Source organism: Erinaceus europaeus, chromosome 10 (assembly GCF_950295315.1).
Source record: "Erinaceus europaeus chromosome 10, mEriEur2.1, whole genome shotgun sequence".
NCBI classification, from domain to species: Eukaryota; Metazoa; Chordata; class Mammalia; order Eulipotyphla; family Erinaceidae; genus Erinaceus; species Erinaceus europaeus.
Genome location: NC_080171.1, coordinates 22,700,508 through 22,725,292, shown reverse-complemented (window position 1 = coordinate 22,725,292; position 24,785 = coordinate 22,700,508).

Sequence of the window (24,785 nt, the reverse complement as noted above, 5' to 3'; positions counted from 1 at the left end):
GGTAAAAGTCAGGCCTATAGTAAGCACATACTATGAACAGAATTTGTGTTCAATGAGAATAGTTCAGCTTACTGACCAGTCCTTTTAGGGAACTGGCAGCTCATAGAGGGCAGACTGCAGTACACATAAAAGGAAAATACAATCACATTAAAAAAAAAAAAAAAAGAAGAAAAAGAAGCACTTTTTGTGAATTGCTCAGTTTTGAGAAGAAGTGGAAATGAATTAGAATTCTCTAAATATTGAGATTCAATTACTGTAACATGCTTAGGGACAATATAGTGAGATTCAGTGCCTGGAGGCAGATGAGGGTTTGACCCCCTGCCCTTATTCAATAGTCTTCCAACTCCAATTTCATTAACACATACTTGTAATTATTTCTCAAATAGTTTTATCTAATTTTAAAGTGGATAATTTATACCACTTGTATAAAAACGTATTAAGTTTCATTAAAATATTCAGCATTAGGAGAACTTTGAGCAGAATATATTTCTTACAGTTTCCAAAGTCATACATATTTATAATATTAAAAATCTTCAGTTGCTTTAATAATAGAATTTCTATCCCATAGATCTGAATACCAATTTTAATATGCGCCTGTAAAAGAAAGCTATGTGCACTAGAAAATACACTTGCATTTTATACCTCGTTTTGTGCTTATTTCTTTTCATCTTTACATTATATTTTCTTTTAATTAAACTTTACTTTTGGCTAAATGCACTGTTCCTTTTTTTTTTTTAGTTTTTTTAATCTAGTTTATTTATTTATTTTATTTATTTTTTCTTTTTTATTTAAGAAAGAATTAATTAACAAAACCATAGGATAGGAGGGGTACAATTCCACACAATTCCCACCACCCAATATCCATATCCCAACCCCTCCCCTGGTAGCTTTGCCATTCTCTATCCCTCTGGGAGCATGGACCCAGGGTCATTGTGGGTTGCAGAAGGTGGAAGGTCTGGCTTCTGTAATTGCTTCCCCGCTGAACATGGACGTTGACTGGTCGGTCCATACTCCCAGTCTGCCTCTCTCTTTCCCTAGTAGGGTGGGTCTCTGGGAAAGCGGAGCTCCAGGACACATTGGTGGGGTCTTCAGTCTAGGGAAGCCTGGCCAGCATCCCGATGACATCTGGAACCTGGTGACTGAAAAGAGAGTTAACATACGAAGCCAAACAAATTGTTGAGCAATCATGGACCCAAAGCTTGGAATAGTGGAGAGGAAGTGTTAGGGAGGTACTCACTGCAAACTCTAGTGTACTTCTGCTTTCAGGTATATATTTTGCAGTAGTTTATGGATACGTGTGAACATATGCTCTCTCTCACAGAAACTGGTGTATATCTAGGACTTGGAACTTTGTTAGAAAGTGAACCACCTGAGATGGAATTAGAGTATACTATGAAAGGAAAGGTCTCACCCGAGTAATGAAGCTGAAGGGTTGTCATTCCACACGTGAAGTCTCTGGACACAGTCTGAAGTGAAGCATGTTGAGGTGGCAATCGTTGTGTTGGTTAGGTTGTGATCCGTAGATGCAATATTATTTGATCTGGATTGGGAGAGGCATACGGGAAAATGGGCCCTATCCAAGGGTTCCAGAACTGGGGGAAGTAGAGGCTCTATAGTGGAGATGTGAGGTTCCTGCTGTCTTAGGGTTCAAAAAGACAATCGATAGTTAATGTTATCATCACATTATTTAATAATTGGGTTAAGTTTGAAAAGTCCTTTTGTTAGGGTTTGCTGTACAGTACACAGTATCTTGTATATAGCTGTGCTATTGGTTGCCTCTGATCTACTTGGTCTAGGTTTTTGAGAGAGTCTGCATATCAATTACACAGCCTATATATTGAAAAGATTCAGTATGTGTTTTGAAAAACTTCGAGACATACAATTAATTTTCCTCCTCTCGTATTAACTGATTTATAAGATTTATATGACTACATTTTACTAGGAGAAGTACATAAACACCATTCCCACCACCAAAAGACTGTGACCCATGCCTCCCACCCACTTCCACCACCCACTGGTCAGGAAGCTGCATGTCTACCCCTCACCACAGTGTTTTTACTTTGGTGCCCTACTTACAATTTGGTCAGGTCCTGCTTTTAGTTTCCCTTTCAGATCTTCTTACTCAACTTCTATTGAAGAGTGGGATCATCCCATACTCATCTTTATCTTTCTGACTTAGTTCACTTAACATAATTCCTTCTAGCTCTGTCCAAGATGGGTCAGAGAAGGTGGGTTCACTGTTCTTGATAGCTGCATAGTATTCCATTGTGTATATATACCATAGCTTTCTCAGCCACTCATCTGTTGTTGGGTACCTGGGTTGCTTCCAGGTTTTAGCTATTATGAATTGTGCTGCTATGAACATAGGAGTACACACCTCTTTTTGGTTGTGTGTTATGGAGTCCTTGGGGTATAACCCCAGGAGAGGAATTACTGCATCATATAGAAGGCTCATGTCTAGCCTTCTGAGAGTTTTCCAGACAGCTCTCCACAGAGGCTGTACCAATTTACATTCCCACCAGCAATGTAAAAGGGTTCCTCTGTCCCCACAACCTCTCCAGCATTTGTTGCTGCTGTCCATTTTGATGTATGACATTCTTACAGGAGTGAGGTGGTATCTTAGTGTTGTCTTAATTTGTATTTCTCTGACAATCCGTGACCTAGAGCAGTTTTTCATATGTTTGTTAGCCTTTTGGATCTCCTCTGAGGTGAATGTTTTGTTCATATCCTCTGCCCATTTTTGGATGGGGTCATTTGCTTTTTTGGTGCTAAATTTGATGAGCTCTTTATATATTTTGGTTATTAGTTTCTTGTCTGATGTATGGCATGTGAGATCTTCTCCCATTCTGTGAGGGGTCTCTTTGTTTGTTTAATAGTTTCTTTGTATGTGCAGAAGCTTTTCAATTTGATGTAGTTCCATTGGTTTGTTTCTGCCTTAGTCTTCCTTGTAATTGGGTTTGATTCATCAAAGATGTCCTTGAGGTGTAGGTGGGAAACTGTTTTACAATGTTTTCCTCTAAGTATTTGATTGTTTCTGGTCTGACATCTAGGTCTTTGATCCATTTGGAGTTGATTTGTGTTTCTGGTGAGATAAAGTGGTTCAATTTCATTCTTCTGCATGTTACAACCCAGTTTTCCCAGCACCATTTATTGAAGAGAGTCTCCTTTTTCCATTTAATTCTTTGGGCCCCCTTATCAAAGGTTAGATGTCCATAGGTGTGGGGATTTATTTCTGGGCTTTCAATTCTGTTCCACTGGTCTGTGTGCCTATTTTTGTGTTAGTACCATGCTGTTTTGATGATGATGGCTTTATAATATAGTTTAAAGTCTGGGAGTGTGATACCTCCATTTCTGTTCCCTTTCCTTAAGATGGTTTTGGCAATTCTAGGTGTTTTCAGGTACCAGATAATGATTGTAGTGTTTGTTCTATTCTCTTAAAGAAGCTTGGTGGAACTTTGATGGTTATTGCATTAAATTTGTATATGGCTCTGGGGAGAATATTCATTTTGATGATATTTATTCTTCCAATCCATGAGCATGGGATATCTTTCCATTTCTTGGTATCAGTTTCTATTTCCTTGAGTAGCGACTCATAGTTTTCAGCATACAAGTCTTTCACTTCTTTGGCCAACTTTATTCCTAGGTATTTGATTGATTTTGTGGAAACAGTAAATGGGAGTGATTTCTGGATGTCTTCTTCTTCAGATTTAGTGTTTGCATAAAGAAATGCCACTGATTTTTGTACATTGATTTTGTAGTCTGATACCTTGCTATATTGCCTAATAACTTCCAGTAGTTTTCTGTTGGATTCTTTAGGTTTTTCTATGTATACTATCATATCATCTGCAAATAGTGAGAGCTTAACTTCTTCCCTTCCAATCTGTATTCCTTTGATTCCTTTCTCTTGCCTGATTGCTATGGCAAGAACCTCCAATACTATGTTGACGAGTAACAGTGACAGTGGACAGCCCTGTCTAGTCCCCGATCTGAGGGCGAATGCTTTAGCTTCTGTCCATTGAGTATGATGTTGGCTGTAGGTTTGCTATATATAGACGCCACTATCTTGAGGAATTTCCCATCTATTCCTATTTTTTGTAGAGTTTTGAGCATGAATGAGTGTTGGATTTTGTCAAAGGCTTTCTCTGCATCTATTGAGATAATCATGTGGTTTTTGGCTTTGCTTTTATTGATGTAGTGAATGACATTGATTGACTTATGGATGTTGAACCAGCCTTGCATTCCTGGGATGAATCCCACTTGGTCGTGATGAATAATCTTTTTGATATGTTGCTGTATCTGGTTGGCCAAGATCTTGTTTAATATTTTGGCATCTATGTTCATCAGAGATATTGGTCTGTAGTTTTCCTTTTTTTTGTTGTGTCCCTGTCTGCTTTTGGTATCAGGGTGATGTTGGCTTCATAGACGGTGGAAGGGAGTATTCATTTGAGCTTCTCTTTGGTGTTTAATATGTGATTGTATGGCTATAAGTTTCCCTCTCAGTACTGCTTTAGCTGTGTCCCAAATATTTTGATAGGTTGTGTCTTCATTTTCATTTGTTTCCAGGAACATTTGAATTTCCTGCTTGAGTGAGTCTCTGACCCAGTGGTTCTTAAGGAGTATGTTGTTTAGTTTCCAAATTCTGTGACTTTTAATAATTGTCTGTTTGTTGTTAAATGTTAGTTTTACTCCACTGTGGTCTGAGAAGATACTTGGGATGATTTCAATGTTCTTGAATTTATTGATGCTGTCTTTGTGGCCTAACATGTGGTCTATCCTTGAGTACGTGTTATGTGGATTTGAAAAGAAGGTGTATTCCAGTTTTTGGGGGTGAAGGTCTCTGAAAATGTCCAAGAGGTCTAGTCTGTCAATCTCTTCATTCAATTCTCTTGTATCTTTATTGGTTCTCTGCTTTGTTGATCTGTCTAAGTGTGAGAGTGGGGTATTGAAGTCTCCCATTATTATTGTATTACTATTGATGTATTTTTGAAAGTCTTTCAATAGGTGCTTGATGTATTTAGATGGTCCCTCATTGGGTGCATGGATGTTAATAATTGTTAAGTCTTATTGGCTGATTAATCCTCTAATCATTATGTAATGTCCTTGCCTATCTTTTATTACTTTATTTAATTTAAAATCTATCGTGTCTGAGATGAGAATGGCTGTTCCTGCCCTTTTTTGTGGTCCGTTAGCCTTTATGATAGTTTTCCATCCTTTCACTTTAAGTGTTTATCTTGTGTGACAGATGGGATTCTTGCAAGCAGCATATGGTTGGGTTATGTTTTCTGATCCATCCCCCCACCCTGTGCCTTTTGATGGGTGAGTTTAAGCCATTGACGTTTATTGATATTAAAGATTTAATGTATTATAGTGCCATTGTTCAAAAAAAATTTTGTTTGCTCTGATATATTGCAAGTATTATAGTGATGTTCTTATTTATAAGAGGTCTCTTAGAACCTCTTTCAGGGCTGGCTTGGTGATGGTTGCCTCCTTTAACTGTTGTTTGTCTAAGAAGGTTTTGATCCCTCCATCTAGCTTGAATGAAAGTCTAGCAGGATATATTATCCTTTATTGAAACCCTTTTTCATTCAGGGCTTGATAGATATCTTTCTATTCCCTTCTGGCTTTTAGAGTTTGAGTGGAGAAGTCTGCAGATAATCTTCTGGGTTTTCCCTTGTATCCCCCCACCCTGTGCCTTTTCATGGGTGAGTATAAGCCATTGACATTTATTGATATTTGGATTTAATGTAGTGCAATAAAAAAATTTTTTTTTGTTTTCTCTGATATATTGCCAGTATTATAGTGATGTTTTTGTTTATAAGAGGTCTTCTATCACATCACAGTGAGTGAGGATCCAGGTTCAAGCCCCTGGTCCCCACCTGCAGGGGGAGAGCTTCACGAGTGGTGAAGTAGGGCTTCAGGTGTCTCTGTCTCTCTCCCTCTCTATCTTTCCCTCTCAATTTCTTTCTGTCTCTTTAAGTAATAAATAAATAGAACATTAAAAATAAAAAAAAGAGGTCTTCTAGAACCTCTTTCTAAAAGTTTGGTTTGGTGATGGTTGCCTCCTTTAACTGTTGTTTGTCTAAGAAGGTTTTGATCCCTCCATCTAGTTTGAATGAAAATCTAGCAGTATATATTATCCTTGGTTGAAACCCTTTTTCATTCAGGGCTCGATAGATATCTTTCCATTCTCTTCTGGCTTTAGAGTTTGAGTGGAGAAGTCTGCAGATAATCTTCTGGGTTTTCCCTTGTATGTGACTTTTTGTTTCTCTCTTGCAGCCTTTAGGATCCTTTCTTTATCCTTACTTCTTCTCATTGTGACTATGATGTGTCTTGGTGTCTTCAGGTCTGGGTTGATTCTGTTTGGTACTCTCTGGGCCTCTTGAATCTTGATGTCCTTTCTGTTATTCAGGTCTGGGAAGTTTTCTTCTATTATTTCCTCTAGAATGTTTGCTTCCCCTTCCTCTATTTCTTCCTCTGGTAGGCCAGTTATGCGAATGTTACTTCTTTTGAGATCATCCCATATGTCTCTGTTGTTGTTTTCAGTGTCTCTCAATCTCTTTTTAAGCTCTTTTACCTCTTTCTTAGCTTTCTCTAACTCATCCTCTGTCTGACTAATTCTGTTTTCTGCTTCTGTTAGTCTGCTTTCTCTTGCCTCAGCTTCTTTCTTCATTACAGCTACTTCAGCTTTCAGTTCTCTAATTGCCTCAGGATAATCAGTATTTTCCTTGGAGGTCTCAACTGTTGTTTCCCTAATACTGCCATTCCTTTCCTCCAGTGTTGTTTTCATTTCTGTGATTAATAAGTTTATTATTGCTTGCATACTTTTCTTATCTATGGTTACTTCTGGCTGATTTGTAGTTTCTTCTGGGCTCCTGTCTTCATTCATTGGAGTAGCAGTTTTATTTGTGTTTGCCCATTTTTTTGATTTATGTGTTTCTTTTTTATGCTCTGTTGTTCCTCAGTTGTGTCTTGAGTACAAGCAACACTGTACTAATTACCTTTATGACAATTGCACTCACCAACCTCAGGAATTACAGTAGCAACTGAAGCAAGTATTGAAGCAGTTTAATTACTACCAGTTAGCCAAACAATTTCTCCAGTCCGTGAAAAGATAGTAACCAAATCCCCATGAAGAAGAAAGAGAAAAGAAAGAAGGGATAGCAAGAATAGACAGTTATGCAAATCTACTATCCACTGTATATTCTAGGGGTAACAAGAGGAGAAAGGGAAGTAGAGCAGAGATACACACATAGAGAGTCCATTCTGAGTCAGATTTCTTCCCCAAAATAATCCACAAATTCAGAAAGGCAAAGAAGAAGGAAGGAAGAAGTGTATGACAAGATTAAAAAAAAAAAGAGACAAGAGAGAGAAAAGGGAAAAGATAAGAAAAAGAGCTGTAATTAAAGAGCAGTGAAAGGAAAGGTTTTTTTTGATTACTTATTTTTAATTTAATTTAATTTAATTTTTTAATTAGCTAGTAGGAGGAGGGAGGGGAGAGTCTGTAGAGGAGGTAGGAGTAAGGAGACAAGTTCCTCCTACAATAGATAAGATGCCCACTACCCTAGCAATGAAAGATACCCTAAGAGTTAATTGTGGTCAACCTAAAGGTGTGGAAGATATATGCCTTTATATAATATTAATAATAAAATAGAGCAGTGTAAGAAAAACAAAACCCTGTCCCAGATTACCTCAAACCTCGTGATCAGAGGCAGCTGATTGTTAAGAATGAGAAAAAAAAAAACCTCAGGACTAGACAAGGATAGCTGAAATAGACAGTTATGCAAATCTACTATCCACTGTATATTCTAGGGGGAGGAAGGGAAGGAGGAAGGGAAGTTGAGCAGAAACACTCGCAGTGAGAGTCCACACTTTGTCAGAATTCTTCCCCAAAATAATTCCCAAATGTGTATCAGTGAATTCAAAAAAGCACACTGTTTGGTGGTATGGGGGCTGGGGCCTGTGGCTTTGGAAGCTGTAGGATTAAGGAAGAAAGGATGATAGGAATGAGAAAAAGAAAAAAGAAAGAGAGAGAGAAAAAAGAAAAAGATAAGAAAAAGAACAGTCATAAAAGAGCCGTGAAAGGAGTTTTTTTATTTATTTATTTTTAATTATTTAATTAGCTATGCCGGGTGAGGTGGGGGGGGGTTTGGCTACTTAGAAAGAAAAAAGGCCAGAGGTTTCAGAAGGGTATAGACTTAGAATGATACTCCCTGGTGGGACAGGATTTGGTGAAGACAGAAGCTCAGCAGGGGAGCCTGCTAGGAGCTGGTCCCCAGGGACTGGTTATGGGGGGGGGAGGGGAGGAGGTGTGCTTAATAATTAAAAGGAAAAAAAAATTTTCCCTTTTTTTCTACTCTATTTCTTAACCCAAATTAAGTTGTAGTCACCTCCTTGGTGTCACCGCTAGGACCCCTTATTGACTGGCCTACTAAAGGCAGAAAATCCTACCGTTTCCAGAAGATGTGGTCAGAGCTCAAGCCATTAGCAGCTTCTCAATCCACCATCTTCCGGGAACCATACTGGTCCTTTTTATTTATATATTTTTTGTCTTCACATTTTTCTCTTTATAAGTTAAAAATGTAAAAGTTTGCAAGGTATTCATTACATTCTATTAAAGAAAGTGACCATGGAGTTCATCCTAGTTTAACTGGTTTTGTTTCAGTTCTTTGTCTTTCTAGTGGATCATCCTTTTTTTTTTTTTTTTTTTTGCCTCCAGGGTTATTGCTAGGGTTCTATATTGCCTGCACTATGACTCCATTGTTCCTGGAGGCCATTTTTCCCATCTTTTTGTTGCCCTTTCTGTTGTTATAGCTGCATAGGACAGAGAGAAATCAGGAGAAGAGAGAAAGACAGAGAAGGGGAGAGAATTATTGGCAACTGCAAACCTGTTTCACCACCCATGAAGCAATATCCTCTGCAGGTGGGAAGCCAGGGGGGGCTAGAACCACGGTCCCTACACCGGTCCTTGTGTTTTGTGCCATGTGTGCTTAACTGGCTGTGCTACAGATCATTCATTTTTTAAAAACATAAATATTTGAGGCAAAGAATCACGTATGTCAGTATGTTGCTAGTATCTTATTACAACTTTGAAAAAAAAGTGCTGGAATTTTTAAAATAATTTTTATTGCATGCTGTCATGCACAATTCAATCAATCTCCAATAACTTCTTTAAGTGATGATTAAACACTCATAATGCAAAGACAATCTAATCAAATGGAGCTGTGCTGTCATTTATCCATCTGTCTTCAGAATCCATACTTAAAATGACTGATACACAGGACTCTAGGAATGGGCAAGTATATTTTCATCATGAATCCTATCAGTGTGAGAAATAAAAGTCTACCTTGTTGAGAGAAGTGATATATACCAAGACACAGAAACTATAGCTGACTTCTTCCTTCAAGTTATAATGAAATTTATAATATTTCCTTGCAGTCCTAGTAAGAATATACTATGATATTTAAAACATGTCTCTATAAAAAAAAGAAAAGAGAAAAAGAAAATCTGCAGACAAGTATTGAGATTCTGTTATTCCTGTCTCAAGGAATCAGCACACAAAGGAACCTGAAGCTACACTTCTTCAGTGGTCTAAGGAGTTCAGTGTTCAGAGTTCAGGTTTCTTCTCTCAGATAGGAGTCAGATTAAAAGACACCAATCTAGAAAGCATGAATTCATGAGCTGCATGTAGATATATGCAAGCTAGTTTAATACTAAGCTACTTCACAATCAGTAGCCTAGATTTTAAAAGGAATCAAATTGGGAGTCGGGCGGTAGCATAGCAGGTTCAGCGCACATGGTGCAAAGTGCAAGGACCTGCTGAAGGATCCCAGTTCCAGCCCCTGGCTCCCCACCTGCAGGGGAGTTGCTTCACAGGTGGTGAAGCAGGTCTGCAGGTGTCTATCTTTCTCTCCCCCCCTCTGTCTTCCCCTCTTCTCTCCATTTCTCTCTGTCCTAACCAACAACAACAACAACAATAATAATAACTACAACAATTAAACAACAAGGGAAACAAAAGGAAATAAATAAATAAATAAATAAATAAATAAAAGTTTTAAAAAAGGGAATCAAATTTGGGTATGTTGTTTCAAAGCTAAGTTTCAATCTTGACTTCCTCATGAGTTTAACTTACAGAGTTGGTACTGAAACATATGACCTGGGGGAGCTGACACTAGTTCTAGAAACCACTTAGAAAGAACATTTCACTTTCTTAGCAGGAAATCAAACATTTAACTTAATAATTATTCTTCGAACCTCTGTTTTCTTTTATGCTAAATATGGATAGTAGTTGTCACATGACAAAATGAAATGTTTTCACACATAGTTTAGGTTGAGCTTCCAAGGTCACATAAGTCAACCGATCTTTCAAAGTAGGAAACTAGATATGTGGGTGGGATGTGCAAATAAAAGGCACACTCAAGGTTTGTCACAGTTCTGCCCTTGTCCAATCTTTACCAAGGGTGAAGGGTATAAAATGATTAACATTGGCCACCACCAGAAGGGTTGGGTATTAGAGGGAGGCTTTCCTGAGGAAAAGTTGTTAATGTGAGAGGGTTTCTTTAGCCTTCATAAAGTGTGGAATGGAGAGCTTAAGTTTTACCTCAGGGTTAGTGAGAAAGGTTTCAAGGAACATGCATAGTGGCTATAAATGAATCTTAGAGTTTGAGGGGGAATTTGTGCACTGGTATCTGACTCTGAACTGACTAACCAAAGGTAAAAGGGCAATATAGCTTGAGTTGCTTGCGTAACTTAATGGAAATAGGCCTGTGATGTGTCAAATATTATTTATTTATTTGTTTAATATAATTGGACAGAGAAATTAAGAGCAGTGGAGACAGAGGTACAGTGACACCTACAGCCCTGCTTCACTGCTTGTGAAATTTCCCCACCATACAGGCCTTATACAAAATTTTTAGGATCCCTATATCTAAAATTTTGAAGGAAAAAGCATGCTTCCAGTGAGACAGGAGTAATACAAACTTTCTTAATGGAAACCATTTCAAAAATAATCACATTTATCAAAATGTCACAGCTAATCTCAGGGGAATAAAAACTTTGAGATTGTGGGAATTAAACTCATTGAATCCAAGTTTGAAAGATATATATTGACAGAGCAGGTATTGTGAAAATGAAGTACTGCTAGTTTATCGTTATTTTCATACTGTATTCTCTCTTTTGATTTGGTACAACAGAGAGAAATTGAGGTGGGAGGGAGACATAGAGAGGAAAAGAGACAGAGAGACAACTGCACCCCTGCTCTACCATTTGTGAAGCTTCTCTGCTGCAGGTAGGGACCAAGGGTTTGAACCTGGGTCCTTCCTTGTGCATGGTGCTATGTGTTTTTAATGAGGTGTATCACTGCCAGTCCCTGTTGGTGCGCCAGATGATGAGCTAGCTTTGCAGGCAGGAGAGAGACGACCAGGGACTCATGGCTGAGCAGTTCAATCTTTATTGATGAGCAGGGATGCAGTGCAATCAATCTAATCTCTATTCATTAGAAAATCCTGTCCTTTATATCTCCTGAGGCAGAAGTGTCGGGAAGAGGAAGTACGTAGGATAAGGGGTGGGAAGATGGAAAAGGAGTGTGAACCAGTGGGGATTGAACCAATGCCCTGTAGACAAGGAGGGTCTCAGTTTAAGCAATGATTATGTAAACAGACCACAGCATTAAGTAATGCAAGCGAACCTAACGTGATGGTCTTAGAAGCAGAATTAGAAGCATACCATCATATCACCACCTAGCTCCTTTCATAGTTCTTCTCTTTTGCTTAAAATAGCATGCTAAACACTCAAAGTTAGTTCAGGGTAAGTTGTTAATGTGAGAGGATCTCTTCAGCCTTCATGAAGTATGGAAGTATGGAGAGCTTAAGTTTTACCTCAGGGTTAGTGAGAAGGGGTTCAAGGGGCATAAGCAGTGACTCTAAATGAATCTTAGAGTTTGAGGGGATATTGTGGACTGGTATCTGGATGAAAGATACCTTGAGTAATATACTAAAGCAAGTGAAAATTGCACTAATAACTGTCTGTGAGGACCTGCAACATAAGCTCTCCTGGACAGTGCACCTACTTTGTCATAGTTGTAACCAATGCTGGAGCCCAGCCCACACCATTCCTTGGGGAAGCCAGATGTGTGTTAGTGCTGTAGCATTTTTTTCTTCTTTCTTGGTCTGTCTCTCATTACCTTGGTGAAACGAAGCCTCTGGCACAGAAAATCTAAAAGAAACTGTATTTAAAATCTGTCCTTTTGCTAATAATAGAAACTTTAGGGGACATTTAAGGGAACAATTAAATATTTATCAAAATGTCATGTCTAATCTCAGGGGAACAAAACTTTGAGATTCTGGGAATGAAACTCATTGAATCCAAATTTATGTGGGTTAGACCTAAGAATTCAAATCTTAAAATAAGACTCTTTGCTTTATTCTAACACATGATAAAGCTTGTCATCAGTTAGATTAACCTTCACTTGATACATGAGAAAATTGAGGTCCTGAAAGCAATTTCTTGATTAGATGTTATGCACCAAATAGGAGAATAGTTCCGTAGTCAGATGTAAATGCCCATTTCAGATAGATTTTAAAACCTTTTAAAAATACTTTCTTTCTTTTCTTTTCTTTTTTTTCCTTTTCTTTCTTTCTTTCTTTCTCCCTTTCTTGGGTATAGACAGAGAGAAATTGGGGCTGGGGAGATAAAGAGGGAGAGAGAGACAGAGAGACACCTTCAGCCTTACTTCACTGCTCACAAATCTTCCCCTCTGTACTTGAACCTGGGTCCTTGTGCAAAGTAACTTGTACACTCAACTGGGTGTGGCCCTGCCTGGCTCCTATTTAAGACATTTTTATGGAAGATTGCAAAAGTTTGTTATACTGATTTGATCCTGTCTAGCTTAAACAGGCAGAGTCCTTAAAATTTATAATTCTGCAAGGTACACTTTTTGTTGTTGTTGTTCTGTTACTGTGGGGATGGCTTCCTTCCCTGTGGCTTTATGATGCATCTGCACTGATTAAATGATCACATGTACATTGGGTTAGCTATAGTTGAAACACAATTATTTTGCAGTGAAAAATTCATGTGGGTAACCAAAGCTGCTTCTGAGTAAATCTACAGTTGTCTATGATGTTGTAGATAGCAAAGCTTTGTCTTTGTTAAGAGGTTAAATAAAGCTGTCTTTTTTTTACATCAAAAAATAGTGCATGTGGTAGAAAAATTATTTTAAGTGAGTTGTTTTTTTTGAGATGCAAATTGTTTAAAGGATGATAATAAATACTGAAAAAAATAAAATAGTTCACTAAAAATTACAGCTGCTGAATATAGGATGATCTCACTCTCAGGCAGAATTTGAAAAACAAAATCAGAAGAGAAAACACAAGTAGAACTTGAAGTGGAATTGGCATATTGCACAAAAGTAAAAGACTCTGGGATGGGTGGGTGGGGGAAATACAGGTCCAAAAGTGATGACAGAGGACCTAGTAGGTGTTGTATTGTTATATGGAAAACTGGGAAATGTTATACATGTAAAAACTATTGTATTTACTATTGAATGTAAAACATTAGTTCCCCAATAAATAAATTTAAAAAAATTACAGCTGCTGCCCCTGCTTGATGATGTATGTGAAGATCATGATATATATAACTATAGGAACAAAAAATCTAGTGCTGAGTTTTTTTCAACCCCTTTAATAACACGAAGCAGTTCAAATTAAAGGTTTGCTTTAATAATATTTTTTCTGAATCCATCTTTGTTATAGCCTTGCTGTTAACATTTCTTTTGTACCCGTTGTTCACTTTCACAAACATTATTAGGCAGAACAAGAAACAAGATGCAAAGAGAAAAGAAAAAGAAAGAAAAGAAATTCTCCTGACTCTCTGCCAAGAACTAGACCCCCAAACTCAGAGAGCAATCTTCCAAAACTGTGGTTACCTCTGGTTAACTTTTTTTTTTTTCATTTTATCTTCCCATTCTTGGAATATGTCCAGGACTAGAAGGAGCAATGTTGTTGAAATGCTATGAAAAAGAATGTTTCCTCTGTATTGCTGGCCAGATTGAAAGCAGAAAGTACATGGACTTTTATGAGATTTTGTCCAAATGAGGTTTTGACACAATTTCATGGACCCTTGAGACTGAACTAAACTGGGAGTCAAAATCTGGTTTTCCCACTAGGAGTTATTATATAATAAATTATTTACATGGTGTGCTTCCTTTTTTTTATTTTCACTTGATTGTGTCCTTTTATTTGGATGGTTGTTCATTAATGTTGCAGAATTACAGTATTAACAACAAAAATTATTACTCTCCTTAATTCCTTTCAAATATATTTTTTAAATTTTCTCTTTTCTTGCCTTTGTTTTTTCATTGTTGTTGTAGTTATTATTGTTGTTATTGATGTCATCATTGTTAGATAGGACAGAGAGAAATGGAGAAAGGAGCGGAAGACAGAGAAAGGGAGAGAAAGACAGACACCTGCAGACCTGCTTTACCACCTGTGAAGCAACTCCCCTGCAGGTGGGGACCCAGGGGCTCGAACCGGGATCCTTACACCAGTCCTTGCACTTTGAGCCATGTGCACTTAACCCGCTCTCTACTGCCCGACTCCCTTACTCTCCTTAATTTCATGTCAGTTTTTATCATATTTCTTTGACCATTTGATAAAGGACAACTTTAAAACAATCACTTGTAAGCTTTATGCCATTCATTTTGTTGAAAATTTGATCACTAGAGCATAAAGTTGATAGTAAAACCAGGAGTCATGGAAAAATACACTCAGAAGTTTGTTTAGACTTTCAGTGGATGAAACTGCTTACAGAGTCAAGACCTATGACTGAGTATTTGATCCTATTGTCAAAGCTTCTTTTCACATACAGTATTTCATAATATAAGAGGAACATTTAACTTTACTTGATTTTTTTTTTGGATGAGTTGGGACTTCTTACATGTATTATTTTATTGCTTTCTAGCTACTTTGTCATTAAGATGTGGGGAAGGGAGGGAGTGAGGGACAGAAAGAGAGAGACAGAGTGAGAGAGACACTTTGCCAAACCAAGCTGTCCCAGTGCTGTGATATGCTCATGTGATGCTGGGTTTTGAAGCTGTATTCCACTTATGTCAAGGCAGGAGCCCTACCCAGTGAGTATTTTGTTTAACTTTTGTCTTGGCATTTGAGTTTATTTAATCTCTTCTTAGGTTTTCTCAATGGTTTTGCTACATAATAAATGTCTCTATATGTAATATATATATCAAAGAATTTTTCTAAGGGCCAAAAGTTAAGGAATAAATGATTTTGCCTTAGAAAGCATCAAGTTCTCTTCAAAATGTTGGTTTGTATTATAGTCTTTTAAAGATTTTTCCAGCACTAGGTGTTCTCTCTCTCTCTATCTCTCTCTCATATTTGTTTATTGAGTCATGACATATTTTTCTTTGTAGTAATATATCATTCTTTTTCTCATAACCTAACATTTAATTATTTTATTGGATATAGACAAACAGAAATCGAGAAGAAAGGGAGAGATAGAGAGGGCAAAGGAGAGGCAGAGACACCTGCAGACCTGCTCTACTGCTCATGAGGTTCCCGCCCCAACCCCTGCAAGATGTCCTAGGGGCTTGAACCTGGGTCCTTGAGCACTGTAGCACGTGTACTTAATCCCATATACCAATGCTCAGCCCCTAGAGGATTTCTTTCTTTCTTTCTCTCTCTCTTTCTTTCTTGTCTCCTCCCCAGGATATTTTCTTTCTTTTTTTTTCTTTTTTACAATTTTTATTGATAAAATAGAAATGTTGACAAGACCATAGGATAAGAGGGGTACAACTCCACACAATTCCCACCACCAGAACTCCAGATCTCCTTCTCCTCACCTGATAGCTTTCCTATTCTTTATCCCTCTTGGAATATGGACTCATAATCATTATGGGGTGCAGAAGGTGGAAGGTCTGGCTTCTGTAATTGCTTCTCCACTGAACATGGGAGTTGACAGGTGTGTCCATACTCCCAGTTTTTCTCTTGCTTCCCTAGTGGGGCGAAACTCTGGAGAAGCAGGGATCCAGGACACATTGGTGGGGTCATCTGTCTAGGGAAGTCCAGTTGGCATCATGATAGTATCTGGGACCTGGTGGCTGAAGAAAAAGTTAAGCTATAAAGCAGAACAAACTGCTGACTAATCATGAATCTAAAGTAAAAAATATTGCAGATGAAGATTTGAGGTCTCCATTTTGGAAAAAGCAAGTAGGTCTATTTTAGTTATAGTCAAAGGGGCCCATGACTTTATTAGATTTTGCCTGAGCCTGATATCTAAGTGACTCAGTTATTGTCTGGGAAGGTGATGTCATGGCTAGAAAAAGGGCTAGAAAGCTGGATCACAGAAGACAGTAGCTCCCATATGGGAAAAGTGTATAAATATTATTGACCCTATTGATTTGATCTGGGGCCCATTTTCAGCATAGAAGCTTATGTAACCTCTGCATCCTTGTAGGTCGAAACTGGCATTCTGTGGTCACAAGTAGAGTAGGAACATTCCAGGTTGCACCAATTTCAGGATCCATCTTCCTCAGGTGGTAGGTAGAGTATGTTATCCAACCTCCCTTTGGAGGATTTATTTCTAAGCTCATACATGTTCACTGCCAGGTGATTTTTGTTCCTTGCCATATATCCCTTTCTATAAGGTTTATCATAACATGAAGCCTAGGTTCCACCAGTGAATGACTCTAATGATGACACTCCACTGTCCTTTATGACCTTATCTCTGAATCATATGCCACCTTCACCTTATATTTATTCCACTCATTTCACTAAGTCAATGAACAGTTACCTGGTAGAAGGCAAGGGTATTTGAAGGTCATAATAGCAGCCGTGAAAAATACCATAGTTTTTACTCTTAACTCTGAAGTTGATATATTTTCCATAGAAAAATGAAGCACAGCTTCCTAAAACCCCAAGCTATCCCATTACAGCATTACCTTAAAGTCCAGCATCTTGTCTTGCTGAGACAAGGAGATACATATAAATTAACTAACTGGGACAAGAGTTCCTATTCAATATCGAAAGGCAGAGTAAAAGATTATACTTAGAGTCTTTGGACCATAGAAATTCTCTCATTCTTTTACAGGTCCAGAATTGTCCTCCATAGTTCTTTATCTTGGAGTATTGGCTCATTCAACATTTGTTTGATTCTTCATTTTCCACCTAAAGCACCATGTGTCTTCAGCTGAACATTTTCTCAGCCTTCTCTCTGCCAATAGAATGTTTGGAAATCCAACAGATGTTTTTCAATTCTTACTATCTCTGTCCTGTTCAGCCTAAACTGACATGAGTTCCATTGACAAAATTCTTTTTGAAAGGTTATGAGTCTTCTGTAAATGTTATTTGGATCTACATATTAGATGGTCACCTTATCTCATACCCCTTAGAGGTAAACTCTTATTGGCCTCCTAGGGGTTCTGATGAAGGATGATGAATGCCTTTAAACTTGTTATATACTTGATTAAATGAAATGAAGTTGTTACAGCTCTGAAATATATGGAGGGCCTTTGCAACACTTTTGATCTTTCTGAAGGGTTAACCGAAAATGCTATAGTCATATCTTCTGTGTCCTCTGTGGACCATGATTTTGTGAGGATTCCCTAGACTTGACCTTTATTGAGAAAGGATTTCTTTATTTTATCATTGTTTGCCATCTAGAGAGATTAAGGGTTTTCAGAAACTGCCATTGCTTTCTTCTTTTTGCTTTAGTCCTTTCTTTCCTTGATGTATTGCCTCTCACATTTTACTATTAGCAGCATGAGCAAACCAGATGGCAGTTTCAACACCAGCTGGTTGTAAGGCTCCTTTGTAAGATCACCTACCCACTGTTCAATGTTCAGATTGTGTAACAGTCATATCCAAGTCTTATTAAGCTTTCATCAACCCTCTCTGCAGAAGTTTTACCAGCTCCTGACTACTGTTTGGTTCCAAAGTCACTCCTTGTATGTGCTATTTTCTCACTAGTATTATGTACTAGCATAAACATTAATTATCTTACCGAGTAACAAATTTGCTGAACATTTATCTCTTTAATACCACCAGCATCTATTTTTTATTTTTTAATTATTTGAATACTTTATTATTAATTTATTATTGGAGAGAGACAGACAGAAATTAAGAGGGGAGGGGGATTTAGAGAGGGAGAGAGACAGAGAGATATCCGCAGCCCTGCTTCACCACTCATGAAGCCTTCCCCCTGCAGATGGGGACCAGGACTTGAACCCAGGTCCTTGTGCATTGCAGTGTGTGTGCTTAACCAGGTGCACCACCACTTGGCCCCCTCACCAGCATTTATTATTTAATGTAGTTGTGAGGACTGGATATCCAGGGGTGACTTGGTTTTGTTATTGTGATTTAAAATATCTCCTGGACTTGCATCCAAAATGTTGGTTAGGACTGAAATTAATCAAGAGATTTCCTGGTGCTGGAGATCCTAATTCCAAACTCACTTAAATGGTTATTGACAAATGATCTCAGTTCTTTGTTATTTGGGTCTCTCTATAATGCTCTTCATGACATAGCAGATGCCTTCTTAGAACACACAATGAAGAAGTAAATCAAAATTAAGCCACAGTCTTTCACTTGGTTACTTCTATATTACTCAAATTGTTGTACAAAAATCAACAATCCAAGCCCATAGGAAATTACGGAGAATATGAATCCTAAAAGGCATACAATTATTGGTCTCCATTTTGGAGACTAGTAAATGAAATTCAATTTGTTAGAGTTAACTAGTTTATTCTGATATTGGCATGTTAACATTTATATTTACCTTTTTACTGTTGATTTTTGATATAAAAATGAGAGAGAAATATATATTGAGTGAGAAACTGAGAGAAGAGGAGACAGCTGCAGTACTGCTTTACTGCTCATGAAGCTTCCTCCCTGGAAGTAGGGGCAAGGAGCCTGAACTTGCTTCCTTGCACATGGTAATGCATGTACTCTACTTGGTATTCCACCACCAGGTCCCTATTTACTTTTTTCTTTATATATGTTTTTATTCATTTGATTAAGAACATTTATTGACCTGTTAACAAATTTCAAACTGTTTTTTTTCAGTATGTTTTACGATTATGTTCAAGTAATATATCAGAGAAAAACACATATGACTGACTATTCTTTCTCTGTAGTTTGGAGGTGGCCAAAACAAATCTGAAGATATAAAATGGTGGGTTAAACATATAAATAAAAGTTAATGGCTGACAGTGTATCAGTTAGGTTCTAGAAAGAAAAAGAAAGCAAGGAAGGGAGATGGGGTTTGTATTATTTAGATTGTTAGTGGGAGAAAGTTTTGACTTTTAATTAGTTGGTCAATGTCTGCTTTAATAGGAAGACAGGATTTACAAAGGGGCATAAATTGAATGTTATGCAGCATAAAATGTACTTTGGTAGAACGTAAGGTATATTTATGCAATCGTATGGAATCACTTTTAGACTAGTTATTTTTATTGGAGTATGTTAATAGTTAATGCTCCATAAAGTTTCAAAATTTTAAAAGCAATAAATTTAATAGTCAATTTGATCATTACATTGTAAGTTGAGTTTGTTGAATATCATCTTTTATTCCAAGATAAGAAAAACTTTCAGGAAGCTAAATATTTTTTCTATTCATATAGAAATCTTACTAATATCATAGAGACATATTACCTTGCTGGGAAATTATGCAGATGAGGTCACATCCACCATGTTGTCCCCTCAGGGCATTGTCAGTTCCCAACAATAGTTGATACTATAATCATGGAGTGCCTTATTTACTCCTCCCCCTTCCCATTCCTGAGAGAGCTGTGATCCTATCCCCGAGTGCCTTTTTTACTAGCCATTCACTTCCTGCCTTTCTCCCATAAAATCCCTTTTTCTTCCGCCCCTAGCTCTCTTAGCCCCTTCACCTGCAGACACTGCAGGCAGCTGGAGGCGGCCATTTTGCTAGCTCCACATGGCCCAAACCGCTGCACTCTCACCCCACTCTGAGGTGTCCGCATGAATAAAGATTTGTGTTCCCTCTCTGTCCAGGATCTTCTCTCTCTCCTCTGTGGTGCAGCCTGACATTACCTAAGACATTCAACATTATTATAAACCTATATGCACTTGATGATTCAATAGTATATTCTAATCAAACTGGTCTGGGAAATCTGAATAGTAATACCATCATATCACTTTTTCTTTAATGGTTTCTGTTTGTTTTTTTAAAAAATTATTAGTGAATTAACATAGATTTACAAAATAACAGGAGCATAATTCTGCACCTGTCCTACCACTAGAGTTCTGTATCCCCATTCCCTCCATTGGAAGCTATAGTAGTTCTCCCAAGGGTGCATATAAAGATTGACTATTATTTCTATAACTATGTTTATATATATTAGCATATTTTCCCCAAGATTCTGCCTTCTATTCCTACTTTTGTTTTTATTAGTGTTTTTATTAGTGATTCAGTATTTATTTAAAAAATTACATGTCAACAGCAGTATAATTCCCAACACCAGAGTTCTGAATCCCAAGTCCCTCCATGGCAAACCACCTCAGTTCTTCCAAGGTTTCAGGCATGGGTTAATGGTCATCTTTACAATTATGTCTACATTTGTACATTATTGCCCCCTTTTTCCTCCAGGTCCAGTCATCTCTTCCCCTCCATTCCACATGTCACCCTATTAGTGCATTCAAATATCTCTCCCCCTTTTGCCCCCTCTCTCTGGGACATCATGTAGCTGGAGTTCAGAGCCCTCTTATTCTCTTCCTTCTATCACTTCACCCCCAATGGGAGTATGAATAAAATTTGTTTTGGGGGTACAGAGGGTAGGAGTTCTGGTTTCTGTAATTGCTTCTCTGCTGGATTTGGGCATCAATACATACCCTTAGACTGTCTCTATCTTACCCTAGTGGGGTAGGTCTCTGGAGAAGTGAGGTTCCAGGACACATTGGTGAGGTTTTCTGCCCAAAGAAGTCAGGGTACAAACATGGTAGTATCTGCAACTTGGTGTCTGGAAGATGGCAGGGCATAAAGTGAGACAAAATATTTAATGAACAGGAACCAGAAAGTAGGAACAAAGCAGATAAGATTAAGGATAAAATAAAAGCAGATAAGATTAATTTATCCTAGAGGGAAAGCTATCAGGGGAGGAGATGGGATATGGAGATCTGGTGGTGGGAGTTGTGTGGATTGTACCCCTCCTATCCTATGGTTTTGTTAATGTCTTATTTTTTAAATAAGTTAATAAAAAAAAGAGAATGAAGGCAAGGGAACAAGAATCATTAGAGACTATCTTTAAGACTGCTCATGCAATAAAATAATACCCAATTCTAAAAAAAAATGATTAAGGATCTTAGGATAGAAGAAAGCTCAGAAGTCCTTTTAGACATGTTTTCAGGGGTCCATGACTATGGTAGTTTTTTCTTGAGTTTGATAGCTAGCATGAAGTTGGATAAAAAAAAAAATTGAGAAAATTGTGTCAGAGTAGAGAAAAGGGATTGAGAGTTGGATTAGGGTAGTGAGTATCTCCCATTCTTGAAAATATTCCATGTATAGAATTAACTGTTAATTCAATCCACCTGATCCAGGATATATAAGTAACACCAGAGCCTGTGTAACCTCTAAGTCCCTGTTGGTCTGAGGTCGAAGTTCATGGTCATAGTTGGAAACATTGCCTTTATCCTTCTGGGAGTATGGACCCAGGATCATTATGGAGTGCAGAAGGGTCTTTCAGTTAGATTGCTAAACTAATTTGGTCTAAGTTTAATTGTTTAGATAATTTATGATGCCTTCTTTAGGATTCCAGGTTTATTATGTCTAAGTCTAATCATCAAACTATTGAATACTATTACTTTTGATTATATAATTATCACTAGTTTATGGCTACATGTATACCTGTACCCAATACCCTAAATACTACCCATAACTAGTATCTATAACTTTGCTAGATGCTATACCATCTAAAGTGGATGTAGGTAGTCCCATGTGTTAAGAAAGACCTCACCAAGTTTGAAGAGTTTTGAAGTTGATATCTCAGGCTCTGTATCTATGGTTGCAGTCCACCATAAGAATTCAGTTGTGGCATAATGTGGGATGGCAGCACTAATTGTAATTTGGTTGGGGTCATCTTAGGTGGTATGGTGGTAAGGAACAGGAGAGAAGAAATATCAAGAAGTATGGGCATAATCCTAGAGGTTCCAGGACTAGGAGAAATTAAGATCTTAAAGAGAATGCAAGGGCTTTCTTGTAGTCTTTGAATGAGCTTAGAACAGGAATAATTTATTGATAGTAAAACCAAGTAAGTTTTTTTTTTTAATGTTTATCCAGTGGTTAGCATCTATACTAATATACTAGCTCTCACTTTCCTTTGTGCCCTTTAGCAGTGTCTGAACATCTTTGTATTTTAGATACTGACAGGGCCAAGTGGTCTTGATCTGTCTGGCCTAAAGTTGTAGTTGACTTATGTGTTTAAAAAGCCAACAAGACTTCCCTGGACAGACAACCCCACCAATATGTCCTGGAGCTCCGCTTCCCCAGAGCCCCACCCCACTAGGGAAAGAGAGAGGCAGGGTGGGAGTATGGATCGACCTGTCAACACCCATGTTCAGCAGGAAAGCAATTACAGAAGTCAGATCTTTCACCTTCTGCATCCCACAATGACCTTGAGTACATACTTGGGTACATACAGAGATCTGGTGGTGGGAATTGTGTGGAGTTTTACCCCTCTTATCCTATGGGTTTGTCAATGTTTTCCTTTTTATGAATAAAAAAACAATAATAAAGAAAAAGTAAATAAAAATCTGAGTTTCAGTAGTTTTCCTGGAAAAAAAATAACTGACTTTCTTAGTATTCTGTTTTTTTTTAGAATCTCTCTAGAATTTGATCTATTTTCAGATATTCTCCTTGAACTTAACTATCCCAGTCACTACCTACCCAAAATATAATTTAATTGCAAAGCATACAATTAAACTAAATATCGTGAAATTTTCTATAAATTCACCGATTGCTAATACAAAATAAGTGAGTCCAAAATCAAAAGTTAACCGTTTTTCAGAGTATTTTGAAAGCACTCTAGAGAATGTTATATATTAAATTAAGCTTAATTCAATTTCTAATGATAACTTAACTTCTATTAATAATAATATCTTAAAATATCTGAAACTTGAAAATGTGTATAAAATAGGTGTGCCTCAAATTTATAAAGCTTCTCTTAACAGGTTCAAATATTTCTAACTGTTTAGTGTATCATTGCTTGATTTATTTATTGCTACTGAGTAAAACAAGATTGCAGAAGGTTTTTTGTGGAAATAAACAAATTACAGATGATTTTTGGCTGCTACATATGTGAATTACTTACACCACCAAATGGAAAAATCTCAGTAAAAGTTATGTTTTACTGCTCTAAAAAGGCAAAACAAAACAAAACAAAATTTTAAAAAAACACTATATGTGCACATATATTTTCAGACTCCTTAAATAGTTTATTAAGCCCAGTGTCAAAATTCGATCATCTTAAAAATCTGTGGTATTGAGACCCTGGTGGTGATACACCTGATTGAGCTCATGTTACAAGGTACAAAAACCTGGGTTCAAGCCCCCAGTCCCCACCTGCAGAGGGAAAGCTTTGAGAGTTATGAAACAGAGCTGCAGGAGTTTTTCTCCCTCTCCATTACCCACTTCCCTCTCAATTTCTAGCAATATTTATCCAATAAATAAAGATTTAAAAAAAAAACCTAAGGTATTGATTACTTAGACTAAAGCAAACATTTGTACTTAGATCTATGGTCTAGGAAGTTAAAAAACTTGAAATATTACATCAATTTCCCTTCTGATATGTCACATTAATAGTGATTTATGAGACTATAAGTCAATACGGTTATAATTTCTCAACTTTCCCACCAGTGAAAGTCTGTTCCAGCCTCCAAACCCCTAGGTAACTATCATAGTTTTACACAGTCTAAATACGGCATATATTTAGTTTGATTATTTCAAGTACGTTTCTTTAGTTCTCTAAATTCCACATATGAGTGAAACCATCCTATGACATTCCTTTACTTCTTTGCTTACTTTACTAAACAATATGGACTTCCATCCAATTTTATGCCAAAGGATGTACCTTTCCATTGCTGAGTAGTACTCCATCGAGTATATGTCCCATAATATTTTTATCAAGTCATCAGTAAAATGGCATTTTAGTTGATTCCAATTTTTGGCTCCTGTGAATAGTGCAGTTATGGACATAGGGGTACATATAATCCTTCAAATTAATGTTATTACCACTTTTGGATAAATGCTGAGGAGTGGAATTGTTGGATCATAAGGTATTTCCAACTGCATTTGTTTAAGGATTCTCCATACTGTTCTTCATAGTGGTTGTACCATTTTGCATTCCCACCAGCAGTGTGATAGAGTTCCTCTCTCTCCACATATTTTCCAACATTTATCCTCTCCTGTTTTGTTGATGAAGGCCATTCTCACAGGTCTGAGGTGGAAACTCAATGTGTTTTTTATTTGCATTTCTCTGGTGATGAGTGAACTGGGACAATTCTACATGACTGTGGGCCATGTGTGTCTCTTCTTTAGAGAAGTATCTATTCATATATTCTGCCCACTTTTTATTGGGTTGTTCTTTTTCTTTTAGTTGAGCTGTATGAGTTCTTTGTAGATGTTTGATATCAACTACTTGTCTGAGGTATGGTGTATGAATATGTTCGCCCAATTGCTAGGTTTCCTGATTATCCTTATGGAATTTTCTTTTGAGATATATATCTATATCTATATCTATCTATCTATCTATCTATATATATATCAAA